Below are 15,316 nucleotides of genomic sequence, written 5' to 3'. Positions count from 1 at the left end.
CACAAGCTCACCAAACAGGTGGTGATGAGAGACGTGCCCAGACTGTCTTGGCCGTTCCGCTCTGCACCTTCACTTTCATTATCTTCATCATTTGTCAAGCGAAGGCAGGCTGGTGAGCGGGGGCTTTCACACCTTCAAAAGGAAATATTGACTAAACAGCAATGCTGCTGCTTCCATGACCTCCTCTTTACCTGCCAGATACCCACAGGGACTCGCATTGTCAAAAGAGGAGTCTTCATTAGACTCTTCTCGCTGACATCCAGTGGCCCAAGGGAGAGCAAGAGAGATGAAGGGCCAGTCGGAGGAGGGGTGACGAGCCACACCAAGAAACTGGAAAATGCAAAATTAGCTTTCAAGGATAAGAACATACAGACAGCACCAATTCACTCAGAACCTGAGAAAAATACACTCTTTGTGATGACGAAGGAGTTTCAAATTCCCCAAGAATTTGCCAACTGACCCTTTGGTTAATAACCTCACCTTTTTGGGGAGCTCAGGTTTTCCCTAGATATGTACCATACTCCTCTTCCTACAATTTAGGAGAAGGATCCCTAAGTTGAGACAGGGACAAAATGAAGTTCTCATATTGCTGTCATGATAACGGGTACGAATGAAGTGACCAAAGACATACTCTGCGTGAGCAAAAGGATTCGGCTCTGCCCGCCTGAGAGCTCAGCTAATGGGATTGGTGAACTAGAAGGACTTCTTGAGAGGAGAAGGAAGGAAGCAGGTTCGGGTAGGGAGGAGAAGTGTTGTTTGGGGTTTTTTCTTCTGTTGGGGGAGAGAGCTGACCAGAAACTGGAAGGTAGAAGTTCTGGTGCCATGGGAAACAAATTCTGTAGCCCTGGATGTTCCTAAAGAACGTCCATGGACTTGAGCTCGAATCTTGAGGTGGATCACAGGCCAGAAGACTAAGATTTGAGCAGAGTTTAGGCATCTTGTCCTCCCCACTCTTCTTCCTAGTGTTCTTCAACTCTCTTCCAGAAGCTTCCTGGAGAATCTCTCCCAACCTCTGTGTTCAGCACACTACTTCTAACCCCAAGTCATCTCGACACATGACCCTCTTTAGGGGACAGAACTCCATCTGGTTACAAAATTGCTACTGTCCCCAGATAAGACATGAGTAAATGCAGCAGAACAGGAGCTTCCTACAGGTCATTTGTAAGTCAGGTTGTTTTTCCGGACAGTAAAAATTTCATTCATCTTTAGAGGTGACCTTGACAGGTCTACTCAAATAAGCAAATATTTCCCTCTTGACAAATGCATTTTCCAACAACACGTTTATGTGGGAATGCAGGGGCCCCTCTGCTTGACTATCTCCTCTGAAAAATATAGAAGGTAGTATGATTTTGATGCTAACCAGCACTGAGAAACTCTGGGGTTTTTTGGAGGGGTGTGGATAGGCATCTTCTTGTTCTTCACAGGTTGATCTCCAGCCTGAAGGAGGAGCACAGGAAAGCACAGAAGTGTGAAGGTATGGCATGCCTGGGAAGACTGGGCTGTTTCTATTCAGCTAGAGCTCTGAGAAGGGCCCAGGGTAGAAGCTGAGGTTAGAAAGGTTGGCTGAGTTCACATCAGGAGGGCCTTCATACATCCTCCTTGCAACAGGAAGCCGTTTAAGATAGTTAAGTAGGTAATAAATGGGATGGTACTTCAGTGCTGGTGATAGTGTGTGGAGGTCCTGGAAAAAGGATAAACTAGAGATAGAAGGATGAGACAATCCTTCGTTTGTAAAACAAACACTGCCTGCAGTGTGCCAGGCACTCTGCCAGGCACTGATGGTGTAGTAATGAACGAAGTCAACACAATGACTATCCTGGAGTTTGCCATCCAATGGGATGTGGGGATGGCAGCAGCTGGCACTGATGGTCCCAGGTGGATTTATGATGTGAATGGGGGAATGTTTTCAACATGGCAGATTTGAGATGTCTGTGAAACAGCCACATGGAAAGGTACAAGAAGGCCTAGAGTCAATGTGCATTCCCACCAGTTTAAACATAGAAATAGAATTTCTAAAACTCATTTGATCTGAAGAAAGTCTGCTTTTCTAATCATTACCTGTGGGTTTCTAGTCAGAAGAGAAGATTTCCCTTCAAGTGTTCCTTGTCAAACTGAGCGGTGAGTAACTCACCCAGAAGGAGCAAGATTAAGTGGCAGAACCCCAGGGTTAAACCCCGGCCTGTGCAGCCAGGATCTGCCCTCAAACAGCTGGGTAAAGAGTAAAGGGTTTGGAGCACAAGCTCCAGGCCTGAATTCCAGTTCTGGGACTACCTTGCAGTAACTCTCACTCCCCAGGCGTTTCTACATAGAAGTTGATTATTATTGCCCAAATTGCACAAAAGTGGGGGGAGATCTTGACGTACAACTGACCTGAAATGAACCCTGACTATGTCTCCCTCTTCCATAAAGGAAACCTTGACCATCAAACCACTAGCCAGCTCTTCTGCATCCCTTCCAGAGGCCAAAAGCCCCTCACCTATAGAAACCAACTCTGCTTCATTAACATTTCGTTCAATAACATTCACATAGTTTATTCCACCCTCTCTAGTTCAGCAAACCCTCCACTGGGCTCTCAAAGAGTTTGCTAGTCCTTAGTAAAAATAACAGATTTACTGCTCCAGTTCCCACAATGCACATGTATTTATTAGGTCCTGCCTTAAAGCAAACTCAAACATTTTCTATGATCATTTTTCGCAAGTGTCAGATATCTGGCAATCCAACTGCAGGATGACTGTTAACATACGGTCTACCGTTCAGAGCCAGCTACCCATAGTTGTAATATCTCAGTGCCTCCCAGGTACTCTATATGACCTGCTAATTATCTGTCAAAATGTAGACATCAGACACAAATCAAATAGGTGACAAGAACTTGATCTAATCTCTGCTTTTTCCAGTTTCTGAGTCTCTGAATCCAAGATACTATGTCTTGCTCTAGGACAGCAGACTTTCATGCATTCCACAAAGCTCACAATTGTCTGCAAAAAATTGTTTCCTTTGCTGCTGAGATTAATAAGGCAATTCTCATTCCTCGCCTGAGAATATCTGAGCAGGGTAGCACTGACCTAGCCCCTTCATTTCCAGGGGAGTGTTGTGGTGCCACGCGCTGACTGTCTCATGAACTTGAGCGTAGCACTCTCTGCCCACGAGGAGAAATCTCAGGCTTGGAACGGACTCCAACGGGGCTGATTCCGTGTGTCCTCTCCTACGTGGACAAACGTCTGAGCAGAGAAGAGCTACGATGCCATTTAGCTTTTATTTCCCTTCCTGAATTCCAGGAGGAAGTCCTAACTTTTGAGAAGCAAACCAGCTTCAGTTATGTTTGACACACATCCTCATAAATTATTCACTCAACCAGTATTTATTGAGCACTTACTGTGTACCAGGTCCTATGGTAGATGGAGTATAAACAAGAAACATAGTATTCTATGGTAACTAACACTCATTCCTGAGGATTTTAGATAACACCAGTGGCCTTTATTTGATGGGGTTTGATGTATACAATCAATATCCTCAGTTTTAAAAGGCAGTTCACCAATTTTTAAAAAAAGGATATTCTCTTACCCTCCACTGGAGCTGGGTGAGGGCAGGGATTTTTGTCTGTCCTATTCGGGCCGTGTCTCTAGCATCTTTAACAGTGCCTGACACTTAGTAGGTGCTCAATAAATATTTGTTGAACAAATGAATGGTGCTCTTGACCCACAGAGAGGAAGGCAATTATCTTCCATAGCCCTTAACCAAGTCAGTACTTGAGAAATACTAGCACTCTCTTCTAACCGACAAACTTAGGAGTAGGTCTACTTTGCAGTCATTGGAGAAGATGTTGTGAACGAGTTTTCAATGATGTGAGCAAATGTCTGTGACATCTAGCTGCATGGCAAAGCACCTTAGAAAGCAACAGGTCCGGCAGAAGCCCGTTTTTAAGTTTAAATGTACATAGTGGCTCTTTCTGGTCCATGGGCTTTGGGGTAGTTTTTATTTTCCTTTTGTGTATTTTCCATGTTGTCTAAATTCCCTACAATGAGCGTCTGTTACTTTTCTAATCACATTTTTAAATATTACTCTAAAAGACTACAATCGAGATTTTGACCTGATTTTATTTTCAGTTTGCATTGAGTCTGTTGAAGGCCCTGCATCTAGCCAGAAATAGCAAAAACTCGATTGTAGAAGAGAAGAGAGGCTGATGAGGTTCCTAACAGAGGCTGATATTTCACACTAGGTCTGGAGAGAAGAGAGGTGGCCCTAAGTTTCATCCGATCACGACCAATCAGTGACCAGTGTCACAGAGCTAGTTGTGCCATTTATAAGTCTGGGAGGGTCACCTAGACTGATAGGAAAAGTGTGAGCACAGGAAGACAATGAACCAACAATGAAATGGAATCTGCTTGTCATCCAGGAGAATAATACCACCAAAATCCGTTTAATGGTCATTAGCTATATTTCACTGGATTCCCAAAACAGACTTCTAAACACGATCAGGAATGGGAAGGAATTCTTTTAAACTGCTATTCTCTCTCTCTCTCTCTTTTCTCCCTCTTTCTCACCTAGGAAAAAGGTTAACTAGGATTTCAAAGCCCAGTCTGGCTGAGCATCTCTGGAGGTTGGCAGCTGTTGGATTTTGGTGTCTGTGTGCCAGTTATTTGCTCTCCCAACAATGTGTTAGGATAATCACCCACTGAAGGATTTCAACACATTACATTTCCCCAGAAGCCTTTGTCTAACAAGGTAATTTATGACCTGTTCAGGAATCTGGTCTTTACAAAACAATAAATTCACACTTGCGCTGGACTTCAAAGCTGCCATGAGGAGCCTCCGTAGCAGAAGGCTCCTGCAGCTGAGAGCCAGATCAACAGATAAGTGAGTTCTTAATGATCTCTTTCAGGCAGGCCGCAAAGGGGACTGCAGCCACTGCAGCAGCATTTGGCCGTCCTTGCAAAATTGTACCCTAAAATTCGGTCCTCTTGATAATGTTAAAATCATTTCACCCCCTCTCTACAGAATGTGGGCTCGATGGGATTTTGAAGGGGGTGGGAAGGAATCAGGTGCTCCCAGTGGGTCAGCCAGCTGCTCCTGCCCCTGGTAGGATCTTGCTGGAATGCCAGCAGAAGCCCCGTCCTCCAACCCTGCAGCCAGCGTAAGCCCCCAAAGTCGCTCTCTTTGGAAAATGGAGGGTAGGCTTCTCATTGTCTCTACCTCAACAGGTTCTTGAAGCCAAGAGCATCTTCCCCATGCACAAATGCTGCAGAAACAGACACCAGGTTTTTCAGAGCGTGGTCTGTATCCTGCTTGCATGAGAATCACCTGAGATGCTTGATGAAAAAAAACATAGGTGCCTGGGCCCCACTCTGGACCTGTTGTAACAACTCCCAGCAGCTGGGCCTAGGAATTGGCATCTTTAACAAACAATCCAGGTGATTCTTACACACACCAAAGTTTGAGAAACACTGGGTTGGATGAAAATAGAAAGACCAAACTAGGAGTGTAAGCCTGGGGGCCTGGGGATGAGCAAGATCCAGATTCAAATCTAGGAGCCACTATTTACTAGCTGTGTGACCTTGGACAAGTGTCTTAACCTCTCTGAGCTTCAGTTTACTCATATGTGAAAAGGAAGGGGTATCTCCTGTTTTTGTAGTGAGGAGTAGCTTCTGGCTTTGAATGTGATCTTCTCCTTCAGACTTCTTACAGCTTTGTGTCTGAACCTCCACCTACAGCTTCCCTGTTGCTGTTTGGCCAGATACAGTAAGTTATCAAGTTTACCATTCCAAGCAGCTCCCCATATTTCAGTTCCCATGAAAATATGTCTTCTGTTTGAGATGCAGGGTGTGTAATGCAACTATACTGCTTTCATTTCTTTTTCTGTTTTTTTTAAGCGGCAGAACTCATTTTTCAAATGATATGATTCATAGAACTTTATTAATCAGATATTTTTTAAAAAGTAGAAGCTCTGTGTGATGGCTGGGAAGCCTTCAACTTTGAGTCCACCGGTCCCCTCCACTCAAACGCTCCCCTCTCCCCCCAGGGCCTCAGATGGGAGGAACGTCTGTCTGGGGGTGGGGGGAGCAAGGTCGGGAGTAGAGAATGAGGAATCACATAGTGTCAAGGTCACCCCCAGAGAAGCTGGCGGTGCCCGTACGCACACTGGGCACACAGGATGGGGAGCAAGTTTGCAGACAGAAAGGAAGGGGCCTTGTTTCTGAGGCATTTAGATTGAGGTGCACGGTAAACCAGGTGAGGCCACTGCGAAGGCCGTCGGAAATTCACACCCAGAATTACAGGCAGTGGTCCAAGCAGAAAGAGAGACGTATCTGCCTTTGAAGTCAGTGGTTCCCAAACAAGCTGCACTTTGGAATCTCTGGGAGTGTTAAAAAGTCCTGATGCCTGGGTCCCACCTCCAGAGATTGTGATGAAATTGGTCAGGGTTGTGGCAGGGCATTAGGGACTTTTAATCTCCCCAGGTGACTCCAGTGTTCAGCTAAGTCTAGGAACTACTGCTGAGTGTAACAGACTTCTCGCTCACTTAGGCACAATCGTGCAGAGGGAGAAAGCTTTATTCAACATCCACATCCTTGGAATTCTATCAAAAAGGCAGATCAAAATGTCGATTATCAAAATGTCAGTTAACCATTTGTATTAGATTCCTGCGGCTGCTGTAACAAACGAACACAAACTTGGTCACTTAAAATAACTGAAATTCATTCTCTCACACTTCTGGAGGCCAGAAGTCTGAAATCAGTGTCACTCGGTGGAAATCGAGGGGATGACAGGGCCACGCTCTCTCCAGCGGTTTCAGAGGAGAATCTGTTCCTTACCTCTTCCAGGATCTGGTGGCTGCCAGCCTTCTTGGCTTTCTTGTGATCACATCCTTCCAATCTCTGCATCTGTGCTCACATTGCCTTCTCTTTTTCTGTGTGCCAGTCTCCCTCTGCGCCCTCTTATAAGGATACTTATGACTGCATTTAGGGCCCCCCTGGATAACTCAGGACAATCGCCTGATCTCAGGATCCTTGATTCAATCATACTTGCAATGTCCTTTCTTATCACGTAAGGTAGCGTTCACAGCCTCCAAGGACTGGGACCTGATGTCACTGGGGGACTGTTCTTCAAGCTCCTACAGTCAGCCCTCAAAGAGTCACATTCATCCCAGATGCAGAATAAATCCACCCCATCATAATATCCTCTAAAATTTCAACCCATTGTGGTATCAACTCATCCAAAAATCACACCTAGGGGTGAGTCCCAGCTCTGTCACTTACTGGCCGGTGAACTTGGGCATCATATTTAGCCTGGCCGAGCCTGTTTCCTCCTGTTTAGAATGGAGATAATGATAGCACCAATTTCACTGGATTTTATAAAGTTTAAAAGAGATAAAATGTGTAGAATGTTTATTTAGAATTGGATCCATAGGAAGAGCAAAAATACTGGCGACTGTCTTTGTCTGTTCAGGCTGCTAGAACAAAGCATTAAAGACTTGGTGGCTTATAAACAACAGAAATTTATTACTCACAGGTCTGGAGGCTGGAGGTCCAAGATCAGGGTGCCAGCATGGTCCGGTTCTGGTAAGAGCCCTCTTCTAGGGTGCAGACTCCTAACTTCTCATTGTATCCTCACGGGACAGAAAGAGAGTGAGAGAACACTCTGGAGTTCCTTTTATAAGGGCACTAATCCCATCCACGAGGGCCCCACTCTCATGACCTCATCACCTGCAAAGGCCGCACCTCCTAATACCATCACAGTGGGGGTTAGGGTTTCAATTCATGAATTTGGGGGGGGGGCACAAACATTTATTCAGCCCATTGCAGCAATGAGGATCCATAGTGGCAAACTTTATGAATGTTATCCCAATAACTGAGGCCCGTATCAGGTTATTTGATGGGCTGCTAGGTTGGTAACTAATAACACTAATATTAGCTAAGGATTACGTAGCTGTTGATGTCAGGCACTATTCTAAGTGCTTTCCTGATATTGACTGATTTAGCCCTCAGAAAGAAGCCTCTGACACAGCTACTACTATTATCTCTATTTTACAGACGGAAAAACTGAGGCACAGAGAGAAGTCCAAGGTCACACAGCTAATAAGTAGGGGAGCCAGGAACTGAACCCAGACAGACTAGCTCCACTGTCCTTGCTTGGAGCCACTACACTGTCTCAGTTTTCACTATAAAAGGGGCAATTTGTGACTCAGTAATTGGCCACTCATGCAGCCTGTCTTATAGGGAACTGCTGTGGCTCTGGTTAGCTCATCTGCAAAGTCCACCCCAGCTTTGGCATTTTTCTGACTTCCCAGTGTATCCCTGGAAGGGAGAAATTCAGACTTCAGTGGTTCCAGCAGCCAACCTTTGGGTAAAGGAACGCACTCACGAGGCACACAGTTAACACTGGCACGAACCGCCTGTTGCCAGCTTAGTGAGAGCTTGTGAACAGAAATCGGGAGCCGGGGTTCCCAACGAGCCCATCTCTTTGAACAGGCTGCAGCTGCCTCTGAGGTTGTTCTGTGGCCAGGACGTGGTTGCAAAGTTCACACTTAAAAGTCCATTTAAGAGGATTTAAAAGAAACAACAACAGAAGCAGGTGGAGTAGAAGTGACCTAGTCACCTTTTGCCCCTAGCGCTGCTCCAGCCGCTGGGGAGAACAGGGCATGCCAGCAATGACGGACCATAAACCTCTGTGACTCCCAGCCGGCGGCCGCTTTGAACAGAGGGCCTACCAGGGACTCGCTCCGGAGCAAAGGGACGCACAACCAGGGAGAGAATTGCAGCTGGGGCTCAGAGCCAAAATGGACGGGGACGAGAGTCTTAACTCGAGGAGCTGGAACTCACCAGCGAAGGTGATTTGACCACTTTGTTGGCGCACTGAGAGGTCTCCTCAGTGCCCAGTCTCAGCTCACCGCCTTAGGGGTCTCAGGTTGATGAGGTCCTGCAAGTTTGGCAGAGAATTGATGACCGACTGCCTGTGATGTTGGTTTTCTCATTCTATGAACAGAGCATTCGAGAGCCTGCCCATCTCAGTCACTTTGCTAAGTTTGTATCTCAGACTACACTTCATGAGAAAATGAGATCATAAAAACGGGGGTGGTGGGAGAGGAAGGGTTATGGGGGCAGATCATAGAGTGACGCGCCTGATTCAAAATCAGGAATATTCGGATTTGAAAAGCAAATATTATGTCTTCTATTTTGATATAAAGTGCCAAATTCAAATGACAAATACTTTAGGAACCCTCCCCCCCACCAAAAAAAAAAGAAAAAACATTGTTTATCATCCTCTCCTTCTGAAAAAAGAGATTTTGGATAATATTCTAAATGCTTTTTAAGAGGCATTGACTACTTTATATCTAGGGTTATAAATAGGATGGCTAATCATCCTTATTTGCCTGGGATGAGAGAAACTTTCTGTGCTAAAACCAGGGAAGTCCCAGGCCATCCAGGGCAGAGGTCACCCGAGTTATAAAGAAAGGAAATGACAGTGAGATATAAGAAGTGGGGTCAGATTGGCGCAGTATTACATATAGACTTTTCTGTTTACTACCAAAGTTCAACTACTTTATCACAAAGTCAAATTATAACAGCCATTTTTGATACCTCTTTTAAAATTGCCATAATAAAATTAGCAGCTTTAGTTTTAGACACTTTTTGGCCAATCCACGTCTGTTCTCCTATGTCAGGATCTCGTCAGTTCATAAAATTGTAACCGTGATATTGTGTTACTAACGAGAGCGAGAAAATTAGGCCATTTACCCCATTTCAAACCAAGAGTGTCTTTTCACAGAAATTATAAGCTTAGATTTATTTTTAAAACTTAATTTAATCTTTGAAAAACTATTCATTTTCCTCAAAGTAACTGAATTTAATCTACTCATAAAAGGACTGTTTTGTTACCGTGGCCTGCCATGCCTCTCACCGCACACATCATACACGTGTGCACACGCGCGCACACACACATACGCAGATTTTTGAAACCTTTTTTGAAGAAAACATGTTTAAAACATGTTTAAAACATCTTTAACCTGTAATGTCTTAGAAAGAACAGAGGCTCCAGAATCGACTAATTTGACTGAGAGAATGCCTAATTCTGCCTGAAATGCCTCCTCTAAGGAACAGAATTATAATTCCACCACAAAGTAAATTATTTGTGATATGCTCCAAAATGTTTGCTTACATGCGATTCCAGTGAAAATGCTATAGTTCTCACTGTCATATATCTTTTCTTTGTTTCTTAAACAAAAAAATAATGGCATCATTGAGCAACATCTATTGTTTAATTTGACTTTTATGATATGAATTTAAACTTGTCAAAAGTTCATGTACAAACAGCTGACCCCTTGGTTACGGTGGATTAAGACAGGAATAGGTGGTTAAAGAGTGATAATTGGTAACAGTTCATAACTTTAAAAATCTAAAGATTTTAGGTTTAAAAAAGCCAGTTATTCTTCTCTTCCTGCTGGAAAAGTGTGTCTTCTGCAAAGTTATGCACCGTTGTAATAAGGATGACGTTAGAGATGCTGTCACCAAACAAAACTAGCAGCAAAGCAGATTCATTCAGATTTGCCCTCTAGTCTCAGCTGTGCAAAGTAGGCTGGGGAGTCAGGAGGCCCTGTGACAAACTGTGTTCTGGGTAATTGAGAGATAATTGAATTACGCTTTCCATTTTAACTCCTCGTATTGAATTTGAATTTGAACACGCATTTTTATTTCAGTATTCTAATTTGCCCCAAACGTTAGTGAGTTGGCCTTTGATTCCATCTCTTACGTTGCCTTTGGTCAACACATTATCATAAACAATCTTTGTTGAGTAGTGTAGCTGGAGGAAGTGGAAATTTGGCTGAAAGAGTGCATACTGACTACAAGTCAGCCTTTGGGAGTTTAAGTGGTTCTTAAAAATTTTTTTTAAATATTTGGGTTGATGGGGCCAGCCGCGTGGCGTAGTGGTTAAGTTTGGCATGCCCCACTTTGGTGGCCTGGGTTTGTGGGTTCAGATCCTGGGCGTGGACCTACACCACCCATCAGCCATGCTGTGGTGGCAACCCACGTACAAAATAGAGGAAGATTGGCACAGATGTTAGCTCAGGGCAAATCTTCCTCAGCAAAAAACAAAAAAATTGTGTTGTGGTTTAGGACTATAAAGGAAAGAAATTAACATTTATTGATTGGCTGTGCAGTCCAAGCATCCTGATATGCATCCTCCTGCAAGGATCTCATCCTTCTACATCCTGAGTGATAACAATCATCAGTTCCATTCTTGAGTGATGAATCTAAGTCAGAATTAGACATTCCTTCTCTATCAGGTCTGATCTCAAAGTCTATGCTCTTTCTAGTATTCCACAGGGCAACTCTGTTTCAACGTCTATGAAGGGGAAAAAAATGCATGACTTCTCTAAGAAAAATCTCTTAAACAAAGAGCTATAGAGACCTACAACATCGTAAGACCTAGTTTTGGTTTAAAGAACTGCTATTGTGTATTCTAAATGTAACTACCACAAAGAGGTCTAAAACTCAAAGTTTGCAAAACCAAAACCTCCGTCTTCCCCACTGAGTCTACTTTTCTTCTTTTTGCCAGAGCCTGGTTATAGGGGGCTTGGAACAGAGAGACCAACTTAAGTGTTGTCTCTGCTCAGTGTCATGTACTTTATACTACCCCAACCCCCAAAGGGAGATATTAAAATTTTCATTTTACAGATGGGAAAACTAAGGCTAATGTCACGTCTTTTTGTAATCACCTTTTGATTACGATGAATCCCTCTTCCCCCACCATCCACCAAACAAGCTAGAAACCTGAAGTCAACCTAGACTTTTTCTTCTTCCTTCCCTCTCACATCTACTTGTTCACTAATCCTATTAATTCTGACCTTCAAACATCTTGCTCCATCCCCGCTGCCTTTGCCTTGGTTTAGGTCTCCAGGATCTGGTCTTCAGCAAGCTCTTCCTAACTGAACTCTTGGACTCCTGTCTTCCCCTCACCCATGTACACATACGCCCCATAACACATCACATTAGTACCTAACTGAACTTTTGTTAACTCCAGTCTGATCCATGTCTCCTTAAAACCTTTCAATGGTTCACCATTCTCTGCTACATAAGGTCCAAACTCTTTATAGCAAAAAAGGCTCTTCATTATCTTGTCCCTAAATCTTTTCACTTATCTCCAATCACTCCCTCATACAGCACCACCAAACCCCTTAGTTTCTCAATTCAACTAAAATGCAATGTTTCTTGTGCTCTTACTATGTGCTGGGCACTTCATTAAGCCATTGGGATACAACAATAAACAAGAGAGAGGAGTCCTTGACCTCATGGAGCTAAGAGTCTGAAAGAGACATTCAACAAATAATTACCTGCATGCTGAATACTACGAAACAGTAAGTACAGGAGCACGTGGCAGCAAATCGCGTCAGGCAAAGTGGCTGTTTAACCTGAGATGTGGAGGATGGCATGAGTTAGTCCAGCAAAGATGAGAGGAAACCCCAAGCAGATAAGCAGTACTTCTTCTGTGCATGCATAAGGCCACTGACGTATTCCACGCAAGTTCCTACATGGTGCTGGACTGGTTGACTCTGCCATCCCCACTATACAGAAGACTTCTTGAACACAGGCTGAATGCACTAATCGCAGTTTGTACCCTAGTCAGCTACTGGCACACCTGAGTGTTCAAATATTTGTTGGTGATAATGGTGATGATATTAGGCACCTTTTATGTGATATTACAGTGATATGTTGATAAATTATTGATAAATTCTACAAGTATCCTCCAAAATCGATAATACACTTATTTTTACAGATACAGAAACTGAGAGCCAGAGAGGCTAAACAAATCTCCAAAATTAAATAACTAGCCAATGAAATGGAATCAGATTCAAGCCCAGGTCTAGTTAATTTTACAGCCTTTCCATTCCACTACAGCACCTTGCAGCTAATGTTTACAAGGCACATTGTGACTATATTTGTTGAATGCTAAATTCCATGAGAGAAAGAAGCTCCCCCTACCAAATTGCTGTGTTAATAACTTGGCCTTCCATACCACTTGGGAGTTTAGTGAGTGTCAACCTCTTTTCAAGGCTATTCTCATCTCTGGGTGCATAGAACAAGTCTAGTTTCTCGTATAATACCAAGGACCAGATCATCATAAGTAAACCAAGTTTTTGCCAAACTGGCAGTCTTGCCCCACCAAAACTCTGCTTTAACTGTCAACAGCTCTTTCTGTCAAACTAACTGGTATTAAATGCTACAGAGTTGAGGATAGTGAGTCACAAGAAAAGGCCTTTGCATTGGGTCTCTGATAATTTGGAAAGGAGCAGTCAGGAGAGTGGTGAGGTGTGAGCCCAACTGCAGGGGGTAAGGAGTGACAAGACGGTGGGCAAGTTGCAGTAGCAGGTAATGTGTGTGGCAAGAATGGCGACACTAGCAGGAACTAACACAGAAGGTATGTATTAGAGTTGGAGACACCTAAACATGTTGTAGACCAGAGAAAAGGAGCCAGCAGAGGAGAGATTCAAGATGCAAGGAAGGTAAGAGAGAATCTCAGAAGAGGTAAGAGAAACTCTCAGAAGAGGTGGGTGTGGGCTCAAAACCATGGGGAGGGATTAGCTTTGGCATGGTGAGTGACACCTATCATGAAAACGAGACAAAAGGAGGAAGGTGAGAATTACCATGGAAAGGCTTTGAGATCAGAGGGAACTGGGATCTCAGTATTAAAGTAAGATTCCAGTTTTCCTTAATTTTTTTTTACTGAAGATTACATGACAGACTTAGTACCTGCAAGATTTCAGGCCCCTAGAGATCTTTTTTGGGGGAGTTTGGGTATAACTTTGGACATGGAGATAAAGTAGTAAATTCTAAAAAGGTGTCTGTGGCGATGGCTAGAACATACCATGTAACCTGGAAAAAAGAACAGGATTAGATATGCTAGGGGTTGGGTCATCTGAAAGGAGAGAGAAGGAGTAAACTAGAGGGAGGATGAGTAGAAATACATAATCAGTTTTGTTCGTATATTCATCGGGCCTAGGCCACACAAATACACAGATTTTTCTTCCTTTATCTCGTACATTGCTGTGAGAAGACCACAGTAAAAGCAGTTTGGAAATTATAAAGAACCTTGGATTGTTGTTCAATAGATGGGTGGGTAGGTGGACAGATAAATGGAAGCATAGAGCGATGGATGGAGAGGCAAGTAGACTACCTAGATAGAGAAGAAAGTATAGAAAGATGTTATATTGAAATATTTCCAGTATATCTCGTGATTAGAAGGCTATCACCGCTGCACCATTAGGCAGATGAGGAGACAGGAGAATATTTGGATCTTTCCTCTGACTTTTCTGATTTGGTCAACATCAGGAAAGAGACTTAGAGAATGGCAAGGCGGAGTTTTATCTGGAGTGTTGATTGAGTGAGAGCTAAGAGTGAGTCACGTGTGATTAACATTTTATACAGTGTGAGCAGTGGGGGGAGAAGAACCAAAGACTTTTTTGGCTCCACAGTTGAATCAGGTAGCCTTGTCCTCCGGAGGCCGAGAAAAGAAAAACTAATGCAAAAACCATGAGCAAGACAGATGAAGGAATGTAAAGGTTCTTCTTGAAGCAACTTTGAGGTTAGCAGGGACTGATATTAAGTTGAAATTAGAGAGATGGCACCAAATGAGCCTAAGAGTTTAGAGTTTCTAAATTCTTGCTCCTTATGTTACTGACTAAAGTTAAGTTTATAATGGATTTGTAGATAATTGATAATTACATATTTGTTTTGCTATGGTTTACTTTTTAAATCTATATTTCTATGATGGGAAATTCATATGTTTTCTAGGAAATTGATATTGTAGGGTGAACATTTGAACTGTTTCTTATCTAATAGCCACATTCAGATTTTTGTTTCCAGGAGAGTAAAGTCATTCTTCTTCGAGATAGTTAGAAAAAACGGGAAGGTGGAAACGTGGAGGAAAACATTGTGAGATAAAGTCATTGATGGAGAAGGAAAACACGTTTTTATAATAAACCTGGACAAAATATCTATATGCTTATAATTCCCAAATTTATAGTGACCACCTACATTGTACTTCGATTTGGACTGAAATATCCAGTTGTCTCACTTCGTTGCTTTACATCCTTAATTAGCCTATCTCAGACCCAGCTCCGGATCTACTCTTCCAAACCTGCTCCTTCCGCAGCTGCCCCCATTCCTGTTAATATCAACTTTATCTTTCTAATCGTTCCAGCCAAAAAATTATGGAGCAATCCTTGACCTCACACTTTGTCTCACATTCCTCATCTGATCCATCAATAAATCCTGTCCTCTCTTTCTTCAAACCATATATTTAGAATCTGACTCTATCCTGACAGCCT

General features: G+C 43.3%; 1 long non-coding RNA gene across 10 annotated transcripts in view; it reads left to right on the top strand.

Moving 5' to 3' along the window:
- Positions 1 to 433: 433 nt before the first annotated feature.
- The window catches only part of LOC103546757 (uncharacterized), a 28,407-nt gene continuing 13,524 nt past the window's right edge, over positions 434 to 15,316 (top strand). For 2 of the 10 annotated variants that reach the window (XR_011541007.1, XR_011541003.1), the window contains exons 1-5: positions 436 to 736; positions 1,425 to 1,474; positions 4,546 to 4,722; positions 7,504 to 7,553; positions 8,025 to 8,821. This is a non-coding gene — a long non-coding RNA (uncharacterized lncRNA). Of the gene's footprint in view, positions 737 to 1,424; positions 1,475 to 4,545; positions 4,723 to 7,503; positions 7,554 to 8,024; positions 9,618 to 12,235; positions 12,347 to 15,316 lie in introns of those variants that run through there. The other 8 variants (XR_011541021.1, XR_011541019.1, XR_011541010.1 and 5 more) reach the window with 7 other exon arrangements.

The sequence above is a fragment of the Equus przewalskii genome, chromosome 1, assembly GCF_037783145.1.
Source record: "Equus przewalskii isolate Varuska chromosome 1, EquPr2, whole genome shotgun sequence".
NCBI lineage: Eukaryota > Metazoa > Chordata > Mammalia > Perissodactyla > Equidae > Equus > Equus przewalskii.
This window is presented reverse-complemented; position numbering and strand designations above follow the sequence as displayed.